Source organism: Ambystoma mexicanum, chromosome 14 (assembly GCF_040938575.1).
Source record: "Ambystoma mexicanum isolate Mex_15411 chromosome 14, UKY_AmexF1_1, whole genome shotgun sequence".
NCBI lineage: Eukaryota > Metazoa > Chordata > Amphibia > Caudata > Ambystomatidae > Ambystoma > Ambystoma mexicanum.
The window spans coordinates 100,607,475-100,633,210 of NC_090940.1; positions in this window are offsets into that span (position 1 = coordinate 100,607,475).

The following is a 25,736-nucleotide window of genomic DNA, read 5'->3' on the forward strand; positions in this document are numbered from 1 at the left end:
AGACTACCATAATGTATGCAGAACTCTAAAAAATAAATATAGAGCGTGGATCAAAGCCAAAAGACTCGAGCAAAAAAAAACTTAAGCGATGGCAATTTATGGTTCAAACCATATGCTCCAAAAATTCGAGAAGCATATGGTCTTTACTTGGCCAAGCAAGGGGTAGCGGCAGTAGGGACCTGATCAACCCGATAAGTGCAAATAAATGGACAGACTTTCTTATGTGCCGCAATATCCCCAACGATGAGGTGGGCAAGCAGGTAGAAAAAGTGACACCAAGGTCCGCCCCTTTCAGCATAACAAGTGAACACCTAATCTGTAAAATTAAAAAGCTTAAGTCATCTAGGGCTCCTGGGCCTAATGGCCTCTCAAATGCTGTGCTGAGGAGCCAGCCGGAATTCTGGGCTAAATTTGCAAGCATATTATTTGGCAAAGTATTGGCGGTTGGGAGAATTCCTAAATCATGGCAACATGCCTACTTAATACCAATCTTAGACTACTTTCAATGCTAGACTGCACAGGGAAACTCTTTGCATCACTTTTACTGGAGAAATTAGAAGAATGGGCGACCAAAACTGAAATATTCAATACATTTCAGAGTGGCTTCCGTAGAGGCTATTCAACAATCCACAATATCATCATCTTGGACACTTTGCGCTCAAAAGCCATGAGGAAAGGAAATCCACCATTATATGCATTGTTTGTAGACTTTAAAGCAGCCTTTGACTCGGTCCGCCGAGAAAAACTGTGGGCAAAACTCGAACTATTAGGCTGCCCCGAGATCCTTCTGTATTACTTAAAATTATTGCATGAGGACAATACAGTGGCCTGCAGACTTAGTACTCAGGGGGATTTGACAGCTAGGATTCCACAGAACCGTGGCGTCAAGCAGGGATGCGTGACGGCCCCATTTCTGTACAATCTGTTTACATATGATCTACCAGGTGTCATCTTAAGTGAACATAACTGTTCTCCTGTAGTCGGCACTATCCACTGCGCAGTATTAGCGTATGCAGATGATCTGATAATTATGGATCATACATTTAGCGGTTTACGGTGGTCCGCTCTGAAGCTATGGGAATATGCTGCAAACAATGACCTAATTATCAATCAGGAGAAAACTCAGGTGATGGTCTTTTCAAATAAGAAGATTGCACGACCCAGACTAACACTGCATGAAACAGAAATTAAATATACCCAGCAATACAAATATCTTGGGGTCGAAATAGATGCCAGGCTGGGTTATAACACTTGCATCCAAATGAGAAAACATTGGGCAGCTCAAGTAACGTCGTTGATCAGCCAATTTGCAAGACAGAACTGTGGAATGTCACTATGTGGAATCCGTCAAATCTATACCCAGGTATTAACTCCTATGGTCGTTTACGGGCTGGAAGCGCTGCTGCAAATGGATTTAAGCTGGCTGCAAGTGATAGAGGGGAAGTTCTGGAGAAGAATCCTAGGTCTCCCTCAATCTATCCCAATGGCACTGCTAAGATTGGAAGTTGGGGTTTCCTCGCTAAGGTCCATTGTCCTGAAAAGGAGAGCAGAACTGTATTTAAAGATGTCTAATCAACCAGAGTCTCGGCTATTAAAATAATTTGGCATGGAAAGTACAAAGGAAACCACCAAATGCCACCTGAAAAAGGAGACTGAAGCCCTCCTGAGGACAATATGCTGGACCATGAGTGGAGAGAAGCTTACTGATCCTCAAAAAAAAGCTGTACTGTATCCAAAAAAATCGACCTTTGGGATTGGCTAGAAAACTACGCACATCTCGACAAGCTTCCAAAATACAAATTTATTCATTACATGCTCTACTCATTCAAACAAATGCAGCCGTATTTAACCCTCAGTCCCTCTAGTAGACTCAGGCGATTTTTACTCTTACTGAGGGTTGATAATCTGCATCTGTATGACTAACAAAAGCAAATATAATGGTTTATCTTCCACAGAGAGATATTGTAGACTCTGTAAGGATAAAGGATGCAAAGAAACAGCTAATCATGTACTAACTAGTTGTGTAAATATGATGGACATTTACTTAGTAAACTTTGGCAACTTTGTCCATGATACAGAGTTTATAGGGGAAGTTGCTTTTTGGCAACGCCTCACAAACACTCAAAGTATGCAGCTGCAGATTGCCACCTTTAGAGTATGGTTGGAAATTGAAAGAACTCTGAATATCTTTGTATGAACCTGTTAAACACTATGGCATTGACTTGATCTTTTGTCCTATGTACCTCAGTATGTGGAATCGTTATTAATGTCTGATGATCAGAAGAATAGCAAGTGCAATAAGTTTTAAACTAAGATGAGCTTAATGGTAACTTAAATCTTTTTAGTTAGCCAGAATTAATATGTAATATGCAATATGTAATATGAATTGTTTATTTTTATTTTTATTTTCTTCTTCTCTTCTCTTCTCTTCTTTCTCTTTTTGCAGTTTTCTTTTTTAGTTTTATATTTTATATTGTATTTATCTTTGATCTTATATAATTTATCAATATGTGTAAAGTTTAAATATAAACTGTAACACATTATTAATAAATACATTTGTGACAAATGTATGTATTCAGCCAGAGGGTAGTCTTAATTTAGGAGCTACCATTTAACAACTGCCCCAATGATATGTATTTTTGCCCTACTGCTATGTACTGTGCCTACCTATTCCAATTACTCTAAGAGTGTGGATTACATGTGACTATTATGAGAAGCCTGGGGGGTATTCTCACATGTAGACCCTGCAACGAAAGCAAAGGCAGGTGCAAGAGTGCACAGCGAAAAAATGAACCGCAAAAGGAAGGTTCAGGCGTACACAAGGGAGGAACAGCAAAAGGAAGCTGCAGGTGTGCACAAGGGAGAAAGAGCAAAAGGAAGGTGCAGGTGTGCACAAGGGAGAAAGAGCAAAAGGAAGGTGCAGGAGTACACAAGGGAGGAACAGCAAAAGGAAGGTAGAGGTATGAAGACCTACTAAGGTCAATAAGGGCACTGGAAGAAGAAACAGGCGATATCACTGTCCAGAGCCCCCCTGTACAAGGCCAGATACCAGCCCCCAACAATGTCACTTTCCAGCAGAAACAGGAGGAGGAGCTGCAACAGCTGGTAAGGAAACTACAGACCCAGCTGGTGATCAGGGAAAGCCCAAATGCAAATCAACAGCGAGGCAGAGAGATTTTCCATTCCTCTCGTGAAAGAGAACATCTGGTATTTCGACAAGCTCAAGAGCCTTAAGAATATTTTCCCCAATCCTCTGCACCATTACCACCATGGAGATTTTGCCATTGATGTGGGGATGATAGCCACTCAACTAGGCTGTGTGAGCAAGACCCAGATTATGCCCTAGTGGCTGCTCGCTTTAATGCACTGAAACCCACTCCAGCCCAGCCATTGTCGGGAAACGCACAGGAGGTTGTAGCGGAGGAGCAGCTAGAAATTCGACTACATGAGTAAGCTCCACTGCCAATAACTCCCGCATCCCCACAAGGACACTGAATTCCGAAATTAACAGCTACCAAGTATCAACTTAAGGCTCAGGGGGGTTCCCACAGCTGACCACCTCCGCCTAGTTCAGGAGCTCTGCAACACTAAGAAGAACCTACCAAAAACCTGCCACAGACTACGACTCAAGCTTGTCTTCCCCAAGGCATTCCCGCTGGCCTCATTGTGCTGACCATGAACATCCCAGATGATCTTGAAGGGCGAAGGACTACAGCATTACTGGACAGTGGCTCCCAGGTCACCATTGTATATGAGCCCTACTATTGCCAACATATGTCACATCTGCCCTTGGAACCGCTGGAGGGGCTAAATGTGATGGGAGTCGGAGAGGCGGTCTGACGATATATGGGGTACAGCTGTGTGAAGAGCCACTTAAACCAAGATTTGGCTGGAGTAAACACAACTTTGACCACCCTGGCATTAGTGTGCACGACCAAGAACCAGAATCCGGAGGAACCCCTGGTCATGGGTACCAACTCCGCTCTGTTCGGTACCTTGGCAAAGATGTGTATGGAAGTGGCTAGTGCACAGTTTGCACAATCTCTGAAGTGCACCCGGCTGGTCAACTGGCCTACCTCAGGAAAAGCATGTAGAAGGCATAACAGCCTGATGGGCCAGTGGGAGACGTGACGACCACCAACCACGGTCAAGCTGGCATATTGCCGGGCCAGACGGTGATGATGCCTGGCCATGTGCACCTCCAAGGACAAAACCGTTACTGGAGATTAGTGATGGAGGCTCCTGAAGGTGAAGAACTGCCTGTAGGTCTGATGGTCCAGCGCACGTTGAGCAGTGATGCTGGCCAAGGAGTGACACATTAGAGTACCTATCACCAATATTACAGAAAAAACTGTGCACCTACCAGGAGGGGTGACAATCACACAGTTTCACATTGCTAACTCAGTGGCACAGGCGGCTGATACCAGAAGTATAGATTCCCCTTTGGATGTGGGAAAGATGGACTTTGGGGAATCACTGTTGTTGGACTGCGAAAAAGATCATCTACGAGACCAGTTATACCTGCGGTCAGATGTGGTTTCCACCAGTGACTGGGACTTGGGTGAAGCAAAGGGAGTAAAGCATCACATCCATCTGAATGATGCCAACCCTCTTGACTGTCTGGTTGGAAGCAAGTGGTTCTCCGTCTTAGACCTACGGAGTGGATACTATCAGATCCCCATGTTACCGAAGACAAGGAGAAGACTGCCTTCATCTGCCCCTTAGGATTTTATCAGTTTACTCGAATGCGGCTGGAAATATCCGGAGCACCAGTCACGTTTCAACGCTTGATGGAGAGAACTGTGGGGACATGAACTTACTTGAGGTACTGGTGTACCTAGACGATGTGATTGTGTTTGGGCATACCCTGGAGGAACATAATCAGGTTGCTGAAGGTCTTGGATCGTCTCCAGCAGCAGGGACTGAAGGTATCTTTGGAAAAGTGCCAGTTTTGCCGCACCAGTGTAAAGTATATTGGCTATGTGGTGTCAGCCTAAGGAGTGTGTGTGGATCCTGACCAGATGGAGGCCCTCAAGTCTTGGCCCCCCCGTCCGCAGAATCTGCAAGAGATGAGAAGTTTCCTGGGGTTCTGCAATTATTACCGAAGGTTTATGCCAGGTTTCGCCAACAAAGCCAGACCATTCACTGAATTGACCAAGGGCTATCCCACGCCACAGACGACGGCGGCTAGCAGTGGAACTCAGTCCAAGGCCCGGGACCATCCCAAAGAGGACTTTGGTCTACGATGGAGTGAGGACTATGCACATGCCTTTGCTTGCCTAAAAAAGACTCCTACAGAAGGGCCTGTCCTGGTGTATGCTGATCCCCACCTGCCTTATATCCTACATGTGGATGCCAGTTTTAATGGACTGGGTGTCGTACTCTACCAAGAACAGCAGGAAACCGTCAGACCTGTGGCTTTCACCAGCCGTTGGCTATGTCCCTCTGAAATGAACTACCCCACCCACAAGATGGAATTCCTGGCCCTGAAGTGGGCAGTAGCTGAAAAACTGCCTATACAGAGCTACGTTCACAGTGAGGATGGAAAACAATCCACTGACATACATCCTCAAGTCCGCCAAATTGGATGCTACTGCCCAGTGATGCTTGGGCACTTTGACCACATACAACTTCCAGATGGAGTTTTGCCCTGGAGTCTATAACATAGATGCTAACGCCCTGTCCCAGTGAACCCCCACTGACGTCAGTTCTGAGTCCATCCCTATCGAGATGGCTTCTGTGGCCAGGATGAAAGCCATTTGCCGGAAAGGAACTGGTCAGCCAGCCAAATCAGCACGTTTCATCGACTGCCTTGGGGGGACAGTACAGGGGGTCCCTGTGAGCTATTGTGGCGCAACCAGTCTGATGACTCCTGAACTGCCGCTCATATACCAGGCGGACCTAAAACAAAAACAGTTGAAAGAGTTGGAACTACGCAAAGTGCTGCAAGGCAAAGGGAATGATGCGAAAGTGCCACTGGTCAGCCGAAACATGCTCAATCTCCAGGTCTGTCCTAAAGAGTGGAAATCGCTAGTGAGAAAGGGAGGAGTGCTGTACAAGGAGAGCCAAGTCCAAGGGCAAATTATACACCGGCTTGTGCTGCCACGCTCATTGCATCCACTGGCGCTGCGCGCACTTCATGACCAACATGGACACATGGGGAGCGAACGAACATTAGAGTTAGTATGAAGCCGATTTTACTGGCCACGCTTGGGCCCCGAAGTAGAAGAGTATTGCCACACCTGTGCCCGATGCATCACCCTGAAAAACTCTCAGCCATCCTGCCACAACACTGCAACATCTACAAAGCTCTGGACCCATGGACTTAGTTTGTGTGGACTTCCTGAGTCTTCAAATAAACAGCAGGATTCAGAACATCTTGGTAGTAACAGACCATTTTACCCGATATGCCCAAGCGTATACCACCAGAGATCAGAAGGTGACCTGCATAGCCAAGGCACGCTGGGACAAATTCTTTGTGCATTATGGCTGGCCTGCTTGACTACATTCCGATCAAAGGCAATATTTTGAATCCAAGCTCATCAAAGTACTCATGCAGTTGATTGGGGTAAAGAAAACCCAGCCATCCCCTATCACCCACAAGGAGATGCCCAAGCTGAACGTTTCAATCGCACATTGTTGGGTATGCTGGGCACACTGAATGCCAAAGAGAAAATCAAGTGGAGCCAACATGTGTCCACTTTAGGTCGTCTCAGTCTTCTTTGCCTTTTTGCACCTTTTTACCATGGTTGGTTCTCAGTAGCCACGCCGGGGCAGACTAAATGTAATTTCTACACATTATAACTGTGTTCTGCCTCTTTCTCTTCCCCCGCCGCCCTCATGTGTGCGTGTCTCTCTCTCTCGGCTTCCCGTCCATTCCGCCCTTCCTGTTTTTCTCTACCCTCTAGAGTGACAGGCTACTCAAGTTCATTTAGTGACATCCTACTGTCCCTGCTTGAAAAACCAGGACTCCTTCACGGCCATCTTGCCGAGCTCGCCGGCCTAGGATCCGCCTCTGCAGTGGAGATCAGCATTGAAGTCTAGGGTCCCTCTACCCATCACAGTATGACTAGTCCGCCACCACTGAGGGGGTACTTTGATTGCCCAGCAAACTTTCGTTTCTTCAGCTCTCTCATTCGACTTATTCCTTTTTTATGCCACCACTTACACATAGCCCACTAATTTACTTTTCCACTATCTCACATACTCCTTACAGGGTCCTCGAACTACGCCCTGAAGGAGGTGACTTTACTTCCATTTCTTGCCACCGATACGCGACAGCACGAGGGGATATTGGTGGTCCCACAGCCATGACCACCCTCACCAACTATGGATTTCCGTCCCGGACCTTTTTCCAACTTTTTGTTTCCCCTGCCCACATTGGCAGACCCAATGGCGGTCCACTTCCAAGAATTGACATTTGAATACACAACAAAAGGAAGTGTACTGGCTTCTAAAGAATAAGACTGGCAGTTGGATGAAGAAATGGCATTATAATTACACAGAGTATAATCCTATAACTGCTGAACCATTTTGTTCGATTTGTTAATAGATGCTCTGTTCTCTATGGTTCTGCTTCATATTTCTTTAATTTTTGCTTTCCTTATGACCAAATTCTAGGTCGTTCACAATTTTTTAACACTCGGTCTTGTCTATCCACCTATTCACAATGTCCTAAGGCTATGTCTTTGTGTTTTTTTTAACAAATTTAAATTTCTCCATTAGGATTTGTTTATTATTCAAACCCATTGTCTGATACTAAAAATGTTGCACCAATTAATTGCATTGTTATCAATATGTGGCAGCAGTTTTCTCTCTTTTGACCTATCCACTTTAGTTCATGCCTACAACTGTACGAAGAATGACAACACTGGGTTCACACCGTATCAGCGGATGTTTGGAAGAGATGCCCGGCTACCCGTATGCCTTGCGTTTTGGGGTCTCCTCTGATGGAACAGGTGTAGAGAACTACCATAAATACGTAAGAGACCTTCAAGACCAATTGTCCCAAGCTTTCCAAGTGGCGCAAGCTGCTGCTGAACTGAATGCGCAGCGAAAAAAGAAGAGATATGATGATAAAGTCATGTTCCACAATCTACAACCCGGTGATCGGGTGCTCATCAGGAGTTTAGGGAAGAGAGGATGAAACAAGTTGGGAGACAGTTGGAAGTCTCAGTCATACCTGATCGAGCGACAGTTGACAGGGCTGCCTGTGTTCAGACTGAGAAGGGAAGGCACCCCGAGGGATGTGAAGACCCTTCACAGTAATCACCTTCTACTCATAGGGGATGTGGTGGAAATGGATCTGGTTGTCACTGATGTTCCTCTTTCACCCAGTAAGAGGAGCACCAGAACTCATCAACCAGAGTCACTCCACGGGAAGTCCTACACACTGCAAGCCCAAGTTCTGTACCGTCTGTAGCCTCCAGCTCGAATGAGAAGGAAAGCGATAAAGATGAAAAGCCTCCGAAACCCAGAAGTAACCTAAAGGCACTCCAACATTAAGACTAGTCCAGAAGAAAAGGAAGAAGATGAAACTTTTGGGGGTGTAGACATAGCCTACTGGAATGAAAGTGAGGATACAACTCTGGGTCCCTCAGGACTGTCTGAGAACAGGAGAGAGGTATCGCCTTTTGGGGATACTGACATTTCCGTTCACCACCCAAGGAACACATACCAAGGCCAGACACTGTGATTATGGACAGGCCTCCAGCATCAGTAAACCATCAAGAAGCAGCAGCTGAAGCTCATTCAGAGGCCTATGGTGGGCGTTGCCGATCGTAACGAGAGGTCAAGCCAGTCCAAATTTTCAGCTACGATGATCCAGGTGCACAAACTGAAGCTATCAGAACAGGATTTCCTGTTCACGCTACTACATGTACAGACTCGTATGCTAATGAGCCAATCTGTTATGCTAAACAATGATGGGATGTGCCATTGTTATGGAATGGAAAATGTCCGTTTGTATTGTATGCACCTCAAGAGCATGTAAACCCTTAGGGACAAGGGTTATGAAGGAGAAGGAGGGTGAGTGTAAACCCGTTTATTGTGTGTGAATAGGGTTGTGTCACTGTTGACGGGCATTTCTTTTCATTATCGCTCCTGTTCATGTCCTCTCCTTTGATATTGCTTTGCGCTCCCTGCGCAGAGCCGTTCCAGCAGTACATGGTATGCGCCGCCAGCAGGGGCAGCGGGCAGTTCTGTGAGGTGTTTTCACCTCAGCAGTGAGGGGAGCTCCCCTGCCGGAAACCGCAGGTGGAAGGTCCCCACGGTGCATAAAGCCCCAAGGAGATCCTGGTGGAGGGAGAGCACCTGGGGTTTGGAGAGGGAGAGAGAGCTCCAGAGCATCATAGAGGGCAACCAGGCCCTCTGCTGTGACAGGTCGCCCCCTGAGGCCGTCCTTTGTCCGGGCCTGCATTGCTCTTTCCCCTAGCCAGGGTTGAGAGAGTGTGCTGGGGTCAGGAGCAGTAAGAGAAAGGTTGGCGGGTGCAGGAGACAGCACCGGCACCTCTCGTTAAGGGACAGAGCAGAGTCGATCTTTGCGCTGTGTGTTAGCCGCCATGCAGGTAGCAGTGGCAAAGAGTGGGCAAGGGGCACTACAGAGCCCGAGTGCAGTACACGGCGAACACGTGGGTTCTGACTGACTGGCCTCCATGTAGGTGGCACCAGGCCTGTCGCAGAGAACTGTGTGAGGCATACTTTTACGATTTAGCCCTGCGCAGCGTGCTACTAAGGACTTTTTACCTCGAGCAAGTGCTGGGCTCCCGGTCAGGGTTCCAGGGGGAAGGACACAGTGCTGTATAGTGGGTGCTACTCACTCTATTGTGGAGGGGTTCCTTCACTCGCCAGAGGCCGCGTTTGGCCCTGGGTTGTTATGTTACATGGTGTGCCTTTCTCTGGTCATACGGGCCCAGTGTGGCTGTTCACGGTCACGCACGTGTCTAGTGCAGCAGTCTGGAGAGGAGACACTGCTGTGGGGAGGACGGTTCACACGAGTGACACTGGTTATGGTGTCAAACAGGTCCTTGGCTGCCTCTTGACAGTTATATCTGACTGAGGGACGGTTATCTACTTATTTCTGACCTAAAAACAGAAATGGCATGGTAGGAGATTGCACACTCCCCTTATTTCATATCGGGGGGAAGCACCGGCCTATGGGTAGTGGTTGGTTACGTGAAGGTGCTTTGACTGGTTGACCTGTGAGGCTGTGTTTTAGGGGGTGTGCGTTCAGGTGGTAGTCTGCAGCTACCAGGAGTATAGACCCTCTGGAGTGTGGGCTAATGTTATCATGCTTGTACTGGGAGGACATCACCCTGGCGCCCAGAGTACAGGATTAATGTGATTTAATTATTTATTTACCAAATGTGAATTAACTTCCTCCCAGGTGATCCAATTGATCCTATTTTATTATTTATTCACCAAATGTGAAATACCTTGCTCCCTGGTGACCCAATTGATACTAATACGTTATTTATTTACCAAATGTGAAATACCTTGCTCCCAGGTGACCCAATTGATCCTATTTAATTATTTATTTTCCAAATGTGAAATACCTTGCACTCAGGTGACCCCATTGATACTATTTAATTATTTATTTGCCAAATGTGAAATACTTTGCTCCCAGGTGACCCCATTGATACTTTTTAATTATTTATTTACCAAATGTGAAATACCTTGCTCTCAGGTGACCCAATTGATCCTACTTAATTATTTATTTACCAAATGTGAAATAACTTGCTCCCAGGTGACCCCAGTGATGCTATTTAATTATTTATTTACCAAAAGTGACAGAACTTACTCACAGATGACTGCCTAATGTTATGCACGTATTTAATACCAAGGATCTGGTTTTACATACACTGTTTTATAAAGAAGGCTGTCAAGCTTGTCAAACGAAATAAGACTGTGACTGATTATTTAACCAGGTGCACAACAATTACTGTTAGCCACAAGGGCTCAATTGCCAATAGGAGAGTGCCAACCCTCCTACCGGGCAACCTGCCCCTGCTGAGGTCTGCCATAGGCCCTAGTCAGAGGGTCTAGCCATCCCCCCTTGGGTTGTCATTTGCACATGTATGTGGGAGGGTGTACGTTTCCCGTGCTCAGGACTCCTACCGTTTGCGGCTCACCCCTTCATTCAGAAACATAGGCAGATGCACCTTACATTTGGGTAGCTTTTTCATTTCACGGTGTGACATTTTTACTCAAGTAAAGTGCTTCATATTAGTTAATCGATAATTTGAAGGTACTACATTCATTTAATTAAAGTTTTCTATGTAGTCGTTTTTAAAGGTTAGGTTAGGGACTGGGTTATCATTATTAATTATTAAAAATAAAAATGTGGAAACGTTCATAAAAACCTGCTTAAGGCAAGGTTTTTGGTTATTTCCTAAACTATTTTACTGAACCTTTTGAGCTCATTTTGTAAAATGTAGTCATTGCGTATTGGTGACCGCCAAATGTGGACCTATGTGCACTGACTTTGAAAATGATTTCTAGGGAAACGGCTCGTTCCCTGTCCACCCTTGCCTCCATTTGACCTAAATCGCTACTCCTAAATGCTAAAGTACAAAGTGCTAAATGACATCTTGGCAAATATCATCGTGAGTTGAGGGGAGGGTGGTAGATACATGCATTGGGGTCCGAGTTATAGAAAATGTGGGTGGGAGGGGGTCGGTATTGAGGGTTCCCACATGAAACTACAAAGGGAAATTCCACGATGAAATTGTTAATATCATAGAGCACTCAAGTTTCAGGGATGTCATTTCACCAAAATGCCAGGGGTAGCGGAAGTGACATCACACAACCCTTGACCCCTAATGACATCACAGGAAGTGAGGTCATTTGACCCCACCCCGAAAAGATATTGCGGGAAGCGATGGAACATGACCTTGCACACGTTGACAAAACAAGAAGTGGCATCACATAGCATTGTACACTACGAAAACTATGGTTACGATATCACCATAATGTGATGTATACATTTCATACAAGAATGTATCGCCATATGTATCGTTAATATCAGTGTGCATAGGCCCATATTACCAAATTACGGTGAATGCAAGCAGACGTCCATGGCCAAATGATAATGGTGTGTTATTATATAGCACTTACGCTTAAGCGCTTTATATAGAAAAAAATATACACCCAATATCACCCAACCTGTGTTGGTACTCATTTATCAACCTTAGAAGGATGAAAGGCTGAGTTCAGGCATTTAAGAACAGACTAAATCAGTGGCTCACCCCCTGAAGTGTGTCTGAAATAAACCCTTAATGAGTTTAGCAATTATTGTATAGAATTCAGAAAGACACATTATTTGATATTTCTATTCTTTCTTAGTTAGGGTCAGTGCTAAAAGTGTTAGACTTGTGGCACTCCTGTTCTTATGTTTCTTCTTTTTTTTAAGGTGCCTGAAAAAGAAAGCCAGCCACTCCATTAGTAAAGAGCCACATGGTGCTGGCCACAGACCAGGAGATTGCATTAAAAAAAAAAAAAAGTCCTTTTTTTTTTAGAGGTCAATGGTCCCAAGGGAGACGTCAGAGGTCGCAGTTGTGACCTCTGGCGACCCCTAAATGACGTCCCTGTCAATTTCCCCAATTCCATGCCTTTAAAAGGCACCTAGTCTTGCTCTTTTCGTTGAATTCTGTGACTTCTATGTATTTTCTATTTTAAAGTTAGGGCTACAGATCCCAGAATTCCCAACAACAGATAAGACTGGATGGCTTTCTCGCGAATGGAATTGGGAAACTTGAGAGCTCTGTGATAATGATTTGTATGAGAAAAGGACAAGCCTGGAAAAAGGTGCGTTTGTGTTAGTCATTTGTTCACCAAATATATTCACCATCTGTGCTTTTTCTTCACGTGCGTGCTTACTATTGCCCCTTATGTGTTATGTACACGTTCTTTATTTTCTCACGGCATTATGTGGAAACCCTGCCTCTCCTACTTCAAAGCTCGGGGGGCTTCTCGGGCGGCTGCAGGCTGATTCACCCCATGGGTGCGACACACTTGCACGGACACCTACTGTGGAGACTTTCACATTGGCTTCCGCGTACCAAGGACTTCCTGTCGCGTGGGGAGCGGAAGGAACGTTCTGAGCATGCGCCGTTGGGTTACCGGGGTGACGCGGTGCTCTGGCGCCCCCGCCTATGGTTCTCAGGACTGCTCGCTTCACTGTGCCCAATGGGGCTGGCAGAGGCACAGATGGCTTCTGTGAGCGGCACCCCAGGACTCCCCTTTCCCTCTCTCTACTTATTCATCTTCTTTATTAGTCATGCGGGGCCTTAATGCTGCCATGAGATTATTGAATAACAAGCACACATTTGCAACATCCAAGTGTTGGAATTTGCTTTTTCATTTTGCGTTTTTGTTTAAGTACCTTGGCTGACAGGGATTTCAAAGAGAGATGTTTGGTAATAGCATACATGCCAACATCCCAACGCACCAGGGAGGGAGATTTCGTCAGAGAAATTGGAAGGCGTACAGTTTCACTATAGGAATGCATTGGGGCTAGAATTATTTTGGTTGGGAGAACATGAAAAACAGCGATATTTTCACTGTCAAAATTGGGAGAGTTGGCCTGTGTGGTTAATAGGCCACCATTCAGACAGGAAAGGACTAAATGAACCTCCCACAGATGGGAATATATTGGAATGGGGAAATATGCACATACCCTTCAATAGCCGAAAAACAAAGCTTTTAAAAGTTTTAAAAACGTGTCTGTGAAGACACCAACTTGTCAGATCCCTCCCAGTGTCGCAAAACCACCAATATGCAACTCCGCTGACTACCCCAGGAATAAATTCTTCCGCAACTTTTATCTGCCTGCGAAGGCAGAAATCCCAAAATGTCTTCACTAGGTCTGCCAGTTTTCTGGGTTTAGTACTCCCGAACTTGTTGACGTAAGCACCGCAAAGAGATTGCCCACCCGTAACCTGATCATGCAAAACATCAAACGGCAAAGGATCCTGCAAGGATCTCTAAACAGTCTGTGTGCAACTGGTGCTCCCCTGAAGACCCCTTTCCTCTGGTGAAAACCCCCTTAGAAACAAGGCACCCCACTACTGTTGCTGGCATGTGATCCTAAGAGAAGACCGTAGTGTGAACTGGAGATTGCTCTCCCGTTCCAAGTGTCAGTGTGCTGTAGCCACCAGTCCAATTCTTCTCTTCGATGTAAAGTAGAACCAATAAAAATAATATGAGCCCATTTGAAGGTGCTGAACCTTTAGTCTCTGCATTACCCTATAATGTGGCAGGAAGGATAGCTCAGGGGCAACGCGTTTGTCTTGGAAGCAAGACAACGCAGCTCCCGATCCCGCACTTAAGTGCGTTATAAATGAACAATTATAATAGTGAAGATGGGCCTGGAAACATAAGACTGATAATAAGCCAATGATCCTTACTGACTGCCATAGGGATATTCTTCGGGCCCTGAGGGAATAAGAAATCTCCCTTTTTTATAGGTTAGATCTTTGTCTAGTAAATTTAGAGTGGCAGAGACACAATTGATAACACATTCCAGAAGCTGGATACTTTGAGTGAGCCACATCTGGCATGTATGGTTAATAGACCTCCACAGCTGTGCAGCCAGCTCCTCACACTGCTCACCACAGCCAACTGCAGCTGCTTACACTGCTCAGCAGTACCACCTTCACACACTGCCTAGAGCCACCTCGTCACACTATCAGGGCAAACTCCAGCTGCTACACTGCTCACTACTGTCAACGCTCTACTATTCACATAGCCCACAGTACTAGCTTCTTACACTGCCCACTAGACAAAGCCCTTTACACTGTTCATCAGGACCTCCTTCTCACACTGACCAGTGCCATGTCTTCACACTGCTTATCAGTGCAACATCTCACTCCTCACTTTGCCCACAGTACCAGCTTCTTACCCTGCCTACTAGCTACAGCGCCTTACATTGCTCACCAGTTCCACCTTTTCACACAGTCAACTCATGCCAGCAGCTTTCCATTAGAACCAGCCCCTCACACTGCCCACCAGTGCAATTCCCTCACTCTTCCCACCATTGCTGGCTTCACACCTTACCAACTATTGGCGAATTTCTCACACTGCCCAGCGCTACCAGTTTCTCTCTGACCCTCACTGTCCGCTTCTCACAACTTGCCGCTTCTCGAAGCAACGAGTTGGGGGTCGATCTCTCGCCGTGGCAGGGGCCTCCCTCTGGAACAGCCTTCCTGCCTCCCTGAAACTTGAGGAGAACCATCTCCGGTTCCGGAAGCACCTCAAAACCTTCCTCTTTGCTTCTGCTTTCTCTCTCCCTCTCCCCTGCTAAATTCTCGACTGAATCTGCACCGAATCTGCAACTGGGCCACTCTCACCGACCTCGGTCCTGGGCCCAGCCACTCTCCTCTTGCACTGCCTCCCTGGCAACCCCTGCACTGAGGGACTGTCTCTGTATCCCTACAGCCCCCCCTTTCCCAGCACTTGTCTGCACTTGCCTTGCACTTGCCACCAGCTGGCCCTATTTATTTACTTATTCTACTTACTTGTACTGCACTTCCCCCCTCCCCTTCACCTTGCACTTTTCCCTTCCCCCTACCCCTGCACTTGCGCGGTCTGAATGACACCTGGCCTAGTAGGATCATTGTCTGTCTTCCCCTTGTTCCCCCCTCCCTGCCTCGTCACGCCTTGAAACACTTGTGTATAGGCGCGTTACAAATGCCATATCATATCATACCCAGCAGTACCAGCTTCTCACACCGCCAACAGGAGCCAGCTTCTCACACCACCCATCACTGCCTGCAAGTGACAGCTCTTCACACTGCGGTCTGTGCCCTTCTCACACTGGGCAGCAGTGGCAGTTCGTCCACTGTCCACCAGTAAGAGTTCTTCATAACATCCACAAGTGTGGACCTTGGGTGCTCTGCACCAAAACCGCAAGGGTTTTCCAAACACAGCTCAGAGCAGAAAGGGCATATCAGGCATAGCAGTTTCACGCACAAATGGTCAATAGTACACTGGGTCCCATTATGAGTGTCGCTGTATTCCTGTGCTACCACCAAACTTGGATACTATTATGTTATGTTATGTTTTTAAACTATTATGAAACTATTATTTTGAACATTTCCTTTGATCGGAGTTCAACTGCCAGCTCAGTCCCCTCTGGACTCTGCCTCCTCTAAACTCCTCTCCTGCTCCAAACTCTGCCCCCACCTTGGCCCTTGTGGGATCGCCATTCAAATGTTTTCCATTTCCGCCACTGACCCCAGGGGCAGCCCCTGCCTGGGCAGCCAACGGCTAAGGGCCCCAAGGCAAAGGGCATCTCCCGAAGAAGCAGTTCCAAGCCGTATTTGCCCGTGTTCGCCCGAGGAGTCTCCCAAAGTCAACCAGTAGCAAAGGATAATGTAAGTGTGGTCTGAGCAGGGAGTGCAGCCATTACTGTACTCTAATAAAGTCCCACCACTCTTCCTACCTACTAGAACATAGAACACAGATCATTTCGGCCAGTACATCATATCTTGCATTTAGCCCATCTGTGTTAGTGAGCCATGCCCTGCATTTATCCCATCTGTGTGAGTGAGCCATGTACTGCATTTAGCCCATCTAAGGAAAGGTACTGCCGCTAACTAACCCTACTAAAAACTCACTCTTCTGCATACACCTCTTAAACTCTGAACTAAACACAATCATACCTCTATAGCACAACAAACCGTACCCACTTCACAACAACACAACAATGAAACAAACCACACACAGTCTCGCTCAACACCACATGACGGCTACCAGACCTAAAAAACATATCTACACTCAGTTAATGGTGTCAACCGAATTAAAGCTGCCAACAGCACATCACAGCTCTCTTGCTCTTTTTCCTGCAGAGTCCTACTAACTTACCTGCTTCCCTCCTTGCTTTACAGATCCGCCAAGGCGTCAAGAGACCATGCAGGTGGCAACAGTGCTCAGTATATAGGACCTTTAACATAACATACATAGTGATCACATTTATGTAACTCAAACCATCTGACAATCTTTCTGGCGGATTGAAACGTTGAAAGGGTGCAGCCTTTTCAAAGGATTTTCCACAGACTGGGATGTAAAAAACATTAAATTTGTATTTTACGGTGACACATTTTTAAATATAGGAACACACTGGTAGAACAAATCAAGGCACACTGATTTTACTTAGTGTGATGCACACAATGGCAACGCCACTCTGATTCATTATTGCTCTTTGTTAAATGTCTCTTTATTCAGTTGAAAAAGACACAATTGCGTTTTAGCATCCTTTTTAGATATCTGAACACATCCTTGGCAATCATGATGAGAAACCCCGGGCACTGTTAACTGGTAGCTGCCCACTAATTTCAGATTCCTGACTGCTGGACGCACCAAGTGTTCTCTGTCCTGTTGCTCCCCACCGCCTCCTCTAACTGTGATTCTTCCACTGTTAGTGTGTCTTTGCCTCTCCCTCAGCTCTTCTGCTCCCTTCCTTAAGGGCTGGCACCACTCCCCTCACCTCTCCTGGTTTCTGCTCTGTGTTCTATGCCATGCATTGTACATCCCTTTACGATCTGGTATTGATATTTGCCTCTGTTCGAGGCATTACAGGCCATGAATTACTCAGAATGAGCCTAGATTTTATCAACAACAGAGTTCTGAGTGACTCTGTATTATTAGAAAGATAATTCTTAGTTACTCTGGATGTTACAGTTTCTGTGCAGATTTCATGGTGAGTCTGTGTAATATTCAGAACGGAGCTCTAACTGAATCTAGGCATTATCCAGAACAGAGCTCTAACTGAATCTAGGCATTATCCAGAACAGAGCTCTAACTGAATCTAGGCATTATCCAGAACAGAGCTCTAACTGAATCTAGGCATTATCCAGAACAGAGCTCTTACTGAATCTAGGCATTATCCAGAACAGAGCTCTAACTGAATCTAGGCATTATCCAGAACAGAGCTCTTACTGAATCTAGGCATTATCCAGAACAGAGCTCTAACTGAATCTAGGCCTCATCCAGAACAGAGCTCTTACTGAATCTAGGCATTATCCAGAACAGAGCTCTAACTGAATCTAGGCCTCATCCAGAACAGAGCTCTTACTGAATCTAGGCATTATCCAGAACAGAGCTCTTACTGAATCTAGGCATTATCGAGAACAGAGCTCTAACTGAATCTAGGCATTATCCAGAACAGAGCTCTAACTGAATCTAGGCATTATCCAGAACAGAGCTCTAACTGAATCTAGGCATTATCCAGAACAGAGCTCTAACTGAATCTAGGCATTATCCAGAACAGAGCTCTTACTGAATCTAGGCATTATCCAGAACAGAGCTCTAACTGAATCTAGGCATTATCCAGAACAGAGCTCTTACTGAATCTAGGCATTATCCAGAACAGAGCTCTAACTGAATCTAGGCCTCATCCAGAACAGAGCTCTTACTGAATCTAGGCATTATCCAGAACAGTGCTCTAACTGAATCTAGGCCTCATCTAGAACAGAGCTCTTACTGAATCTAGGCATTATCCAGAACAGAGCTCTTACTGAATCTAGGCATTATCGAGAACAGAGCTCTATGTTTTTGTACTAATCGATTACCAATGAGAATATGGAAATGTACTAACCCAGAGACTTAGTGTGTATACAGGCAGGGGCCAATAGGATGCTTTCAATGTAGCTACAAATAATGTCCAGATTATATGCAAATGTATTCTAATCTTGTGGTTTTGTTTTTATGTACTACTGACTAATGTGGGCATGGTGAGTACGGTTCTCAGCTTTTCGGTCGTATGCAACTGACTGACTTTCTCCTGGCCATTAATTCTCTGTAATAAGCCTGTGTTTTCTCACAATTCATGCTTCTCATCATTGTTTCATGGAAATTACTAAGGTCTTTGCTTTCATCTGGTGACCACAACGTGATCTCCAGTGCCCTTCAAGGAAGCCAGGGTCCTGCTGCAGGCCCCAGGCTGCGGCTCCCACCTTCAAGAGAGCAGTTTGTGTGTGCACCAACAGAGAGGTGGGCAGGCACTGTGTTTCCCTAAAGGCCTGCCTGGTTTCTGGATTGAGGGCGCTGGGCTGGGCTGTGCAGGCTGTTACAAGGAGCAGTGACAGGAGGTCTCTGAGATAGCATAGGAAGTATAGAGCCGTGTAGAATAAAATAGTGTTTTTCTCTGTCTCCCTTCTTTCCTGCAAGTTTTGTTATTATATATATGTTGAAGAAGTATTAGGGAATCTCCTCTTCATCAGGAAAGACAATCTTGTGTATAAAGTGATTGTCCTATCATAAAAGGGCAGCATATCCTTAGGTTCTGCGGTGCAAGGGAACTCTAGGAGATTTTAGTACCCTGGTCTCAAGATAAGCATACAGGAAGGATCTACATCATTGTGTAAATAAGTGTCTTTTATTGTTAAGCTGTGTTATTAACTGTGTACATACAGATGTTTTTCTTTGTTGAGTATTAGTAGCAATTGTGTGGATTAAGGTGTTTTGCAGTCAGACTATTGGTAGTAATTGTATTAAAGGTGTTTTTGCTGCTTGATTAGTTTAGCAGTTGTGTGAGTGAACCGGTTCTATTGTCAGATTGTCTGTAGCTGAGATGGGAACATTTGACATTTTGGAGGAAGGTGTGGCCAATTGGCCAGTTTTGACAAGAGGTTTTGTGGCAGGATGTGCACAACATTGGGGCACATATATAAAGTGCTCCCACATTATGAAGAAAGAATTTGAAATACTGCAAAGAGTGGACCATGGAACTATAGGGAAAATGTTTACACCATAGCATGAGGAAGGCACATATGATAAATGTTTATTTGAACATGTGCATTAATGTAACCTGCAAGAACAAACAGTTGAATAATCAACAAGGTATTCTAAATGTATGGAAAATGTTTGTAGAAGACGAAAATACCTTTGACACAGTTAAACAGCCAAGAACCTGCCACTGCCAAAGATAAGTGACCCGCGACCCACCTTGGATTCTATCCCCTAACAACCTGCTGTAGGGTACACCAACCCCACATTTGATCCCCTGATAAAGGGGAAGGAAAACAACAAGGTCAGGGAAATCAGGGGGAGTTACCAGAGATTCGCGGATTATAGAAATTGAAGACCAGGCTTGCCAGAAGTTACAGGACAGAATACAAAAGGCAGAGAGGGAACTATATCTAGCAGGGGGGAGTAAAAACCAGCAACAGGGACAAGGGGAAGGGCTATGCACATGATTAAAACAGTACACACTTTCTAGGGAGGCAGAAGAGGGTATTAAAGAACCCAAAACTATCCTACTGAACCAAGGAATAATTGTATCGTCTACCCTCCCATGCAACAAGGCCATATTCCCCATAATAAAGGAAATGGGGGGCAATTGGAGGATGATCAGGACTTGCACCCCCTAAATGATGTTGTGCAGCAAGAATTTCCTGTGGTTCCTAACCCTGACACAATTTTGTGTAGCATCCCCAAGGAGGCAACACATATTTCAGTGGTTGACCTCAAGAATGCCTTCCTTTCCTTACCATTGCACTCAGACTCTCTTACCTCACCGCCTTTACTCATGTAGAGGGATGAGGTTCGAACATACAAGATTACCTCAGGGGTACTGTGAGCCCCAGTATCTTTAACAGAATATCACATGCAGATTTAGGCAACATTCAAGTGTCCAGCACGATCATCCAGTACGTAGAAGATTTGCTGGTATGCAGTGACACTGAGCAACAATGCAGACAGGACTCAATTACACTCTTGCAGCTTCTGACTCGCAAGGGGTACAGGGTTGACAAAGCAAAACTGCAACACTGTCTCCAAAAGGTTTTATATTTAGCACAGTTAATATCAGCACTTAGCAAAAGAATACTACCTGACCTGGCTGCCTCTGTGCACGCCATACCTTCATCCCGCGACTTTGAAAGAAATGCAAAAGATCCTAGGGTTGTGCAGTTACTGTAGAGCATGGATTCTTGATTACGCAGCATACACGAGGCCGCTCCTACAGAGCCTCAAGGAGGCACAAAAGACAGACAACAAAATAGCATGGACAGAAGAGATGTTACAGAATTCTGATGAACTCATAAGGTGATCTCAACTGCACTTGTGTTAGCGACCCCAGACTATACGCAGGAAATGTGCTTGTCTCACAGTACTTGCAGGGGTTACCTTCCCCAAGCTTAATGCACATTTGCTAGGGGTTTCCTTCCCCTAACTTATCGTCTCCCTCAGTCGGGCTCAGACCTTTTACTGATGTCGAAGACTTTTACCACAGACCTCCACAAGACCACTTCAACTTTCTCTTCAACTCGCACCCTTATGTTCTTTGCCACAGTGTCTCTTGGTCTTGGTGATTCAGTACCATAAGCACAAAAGTTCAAAGAAATCGTTTTCTTCAAGCATTCACCTTTTCATTTCCTCTTTTGCCAGGGTTTATCTTGACCAGTTTGCATTTCAGAATTTGTTCACTTTGCCGCTTTATAACAAAACATTTCACATTTCGCAGAGACTTTCGAGTGGGCTACTTCCTTTCGCCGGACCACTCTGCTACTTTTTATCACTAGCTTCACAGTTATCAGTCACTTAAAAGTTCATCACTGGTTAGCATTCTTTCATGTCTCATCAGCATGTGTGCAACCATCACTTGTGAGATACACTGTTGTGGCTTCAATCTTTACTTGACACAAACCGTCCTTTCATGTCTTTCACCAACTCACTGGTTGTGCGTGTACCTCTCTTGTCTCTGCTGCTTTGATTCACGAGTCAAGGTTAATACCATAGGCTTAGCCTCTCTTCTCCAACTCTGTCGTCCACCTGGGAGTGTCGCTGGTGTTATTGAAACACAATTCAGGTTTCTTCTTGTCTGCGATGTGGCTTTCTCCATGTACCCTTTACGGCGTCCTGGAGGGAACAACCTTCTGTAGGGACCTTCAGGGTTTCCCTACCCTTTGCTCTAGTCCCTCAATCAGTCATCCTGCTCCAGTCGGTTTGTCTTTCCCCCCGGACATTCTGTTCCTTCTTGTGTTCCACTTTGCTCAGAGTGTGTCTCTATGTTCCGCCCTTTATCCGTGTGGGGAGAGCTAATGGGTATCAGATGTATGTGATTAAAGTCAAGTGCCTGACTTTGCCTGACCCGATCAGCGGGACATGTCCAATGAGATATGTAAGTGTTAGTGTCTTTACGCCAGTGTTTGTGTAGAAAGGGGGGGTTTGGGACATTGGAGGATCCTTTCAAATAGGATAGGGAATAGGTACGGGAAAGGGGGGAATGCTGCATCTCGTCATCAGCGACCTCATCCTCACTCCCTGAAGACCCCTCACCCAGGTGATCCTCCCACACTGGTCCACCCCTAGGGTCTGGTATAAAAGGCGATGGCCATGCCCTGGCCACATGTGATTGATCCCAGGGACTAGAAACTGAGACACCCTTTGGTTTGTCGCATCACACTCCAACGGCCTGCTCATGACTGCCGTGTTGACACAAAAAAGCACAATGGGCCACAAGCCATTGGCCTATTAGAGTGGCATGTTGGACTCAGTGATGCAAGGGCAGTTTGCCTGCGATCAGCAGCTGCTGCTTCTGCTAATGAGAAGAGATCCACTATTGTCATGGGCTGTTCAATTAAATTTTATGCAGAATATGCCATCTATGCCATCCTAGAAAGGTCAAAATGTACCCTGAATGCACAAAGAGCATCTTTATACGAGATCATTCTTTCCAGCCCACATATTCACATTGTATGATGTAAAACAGTAAACCCCCCGACATTCCTAACAGAAATGTGCACTGATGAGGACAATTTTGGATTAAAAGGGGTGCACACAATACCCCACTGATTTGTTATGGAGGCAGGAATGTACAGGAAAAGCGGTAATACTGTACGAACTGTTGATTATAGCATTTGATCAGCTCCATCACCCCTTCCACAGCTCCAAACACCACATTGCTGCTGACATTCAAGAGGATTGGTTCATTCCAAAAATCCACTTCACAGGTTTAGTGATTAGATGTACCACGTGTCAGAGATTCAGCACAGGCATGACATTGCACACACTGAGAGGCCCTCTGCCCCGCTCAATTGGGCCACTCTGGAAGTTGCATATCGACTACCTGGATATGGGCGAGAGGAGCAGTGGGTCACGGTATCTGGCCACTGTCGTTGTCGTCTGCCCCTTCTCACGTTGGGGTCTATGGGGGACACCCAATTACCAAAGGTAATTTCACTTGCCAAGTACTTTAGCTTGAATTTTGAAATAGGTAACACAATTGGCAATGATCCCATTTCTAACATTTGCATATCATGCAGTTTCAGAGGGCTCCTGAATAGTACAAAGAGATACGTCCATAGATGAGGACTGGAAATAATGAATATTCGGCAAGAACCTAATCTTAAGAGTTGCAATATTTGAAAACAGAATGTTAACAGTGACCAATGTGGTCAGTAAACTTTAGGATATCCTGACTCTCTGGGCATGGGTTTGTTGGTATTAGCCCAGGGTCTCTGTCCAAACCCAGATCCTTGATGCAAATTCCAGTTTGAAAGTGGATGTGTCTGTAATATGTAAGTCTTACATTTGGAAAATATACATTCATGTGTTTGAGGTTTTTGGTAGCAATATGCTTAATGATGTTTTTTCATTGTTCTCCCTCACTCCCCCTTCCCCATTCTCTTCCCTCTTCTCGCACATCAGATAATTATCTGGGTTCTAAGTGTCATGGAAACGGAACTGATTATGGACCTAAGTGCTAATATGTATCTTACTTTGCAATAAGAAACTAGTTTTGTTATCCTAGACAAAGCCCAGGAGGGCGAAACATTGGCATGTTCTGTCCAATTAGTTATTGTTGGAGTTTCTTTGCTCAGATGAATCTTGTTTGTCTAAATGCATGGGTTCCTATGTCTATGTGAGCATATTCTCCCAGTTTTGGGGGTGTTTCTCGCTATGCCAACAAATGGCTTTTGATAATGGGTTTTTGATGAGTGTACATCTTAATTGGCACTGTTAGATTGTTGGTTGTACAGTTTGTTTATTTCATTAACTATATATTGCCATACTATAAAAATAATCCACAGCGCAACAATGTCTGACCTTTTTTCCTGCATACTGTTTTATACACTGGTTGGTTTGAGTGTTCCAGCCTCCAGACCATTGCAGCTGTAGTGGATGGTTTCTTTTGAAATAGCTTTGTATAAGGTATAATACAACTACTTAAAATTTGGGTTTAGGAGAACGCAATGTCCCATTTTTCTAACACTTCTCCTTTATAGCTTCATGGTTACAAACTATACCTGCAATTACAGCTGGACAGTTGCCTTAATGAGACCTTTCACTGTAACATTAAACAGAGGTTACTGATGAAGTCGTCTAACCTTTGTCATTTTGTTTCTATTCTGAAAAACATTCCCGCTGCTGTAAAGCGCGCATCGCCAAAAATTTCCTGTTTCCTTCTAATCCCTCCAAAATATGCATTAAGTCTCATAGATGTCTCATACATGGCAATAGAAATCTCAGGTCGGGCCATGATCTTAATGTTAGGACAACACCTGTGCAACAGGTTGTTGGCTATAAAAAAAAATCTCCCCTACAAATATGCTGTATATGGCTTCTAAGAGAAACCACATAATACATTGGGCCAGATGCCTTTTCTATCAAGACAGTGCCTTCAGAAGAACCACATCCCTCGTCCCCCCCTTGCGTTAGTGGGACTCACAATCTTATCCTCAGTTTTGCACAATCCATGAATAACTCCTCAGCACTTTCCATCTCTTTTACACATCCCACCCCGCGCAAAATACTCAGGGTTTATTCCCCACAACCACCAAATGCAAATCACGAAGGTCCTTCCCCCCTGCTCGACATCACGTTGACCGACATGAACACGGTGCTAACTTCATTAATGAAATTATTCGAAACACTAAATGCCAAAGTTGATCGGCAAACTGCATTGCTCACACACCTTCTGCATAGCCAAGAGCTCCCTTCAATAGTCAAAGAGAAAAAAGATCCTCTAACTACGAAGTACAGAGCAGAAGTGAAGTCGACAGGTCCCAGTCACATACTGGCTCCTTACAGTTTACCACCCCAAATTAGTGTGATTACACCGAAAGCGATGGACAGCGTTTTTACCCTCTTTCCAACAAATAATGCGTCAATGTGATTCTGATATAGAACAAGTAAACGCTCCAGGTTCAACTCAAACCTTAGCGCTTGCTGCACACGACGTATCGACAATCAAACATACAAATACTAAGGAACCATTTAAGATCTTTAATACCCAGAAGAATCATAGAGCGGTTCTTAAACAATTAATTAGTAAATAAAAATCAAAGATTATGAAACCAGTGTGCAGTTTAATTCTGGTTCTAAACAGTTCATACGCGCTTTAACTCTCCCAAACAAACAAAGACAGAAAGCAAGCTCGGCGGTCGTTAAGAAATACGCCAACCTCACCAAACATAAGAAACTGACTCCAAGCTCTGTAACGAATTCAGATCTAGTATATGAACCAATAGATGATTTAGTCTCAGTAGTTCTAGATCAGCAGCCAGTTGCATCTGATCGTAATAAAGCAGGTCGTTTATTTAAGTTGATCAATCCTAGTCCTCCTCTGTTCAAGCCCGATCTAGCTGTAAACAAGGATTTCTTCATATTAGAACAAAGGAGGGAGGAAATCCAGAAATCCTTGAATTCCTATTTGGCATCCAATCACCAGCCTAGCGCTAACAGAATAATCTCAGCAAAGGAACAATCATGTGACCGCCTTATGAATCAAATCT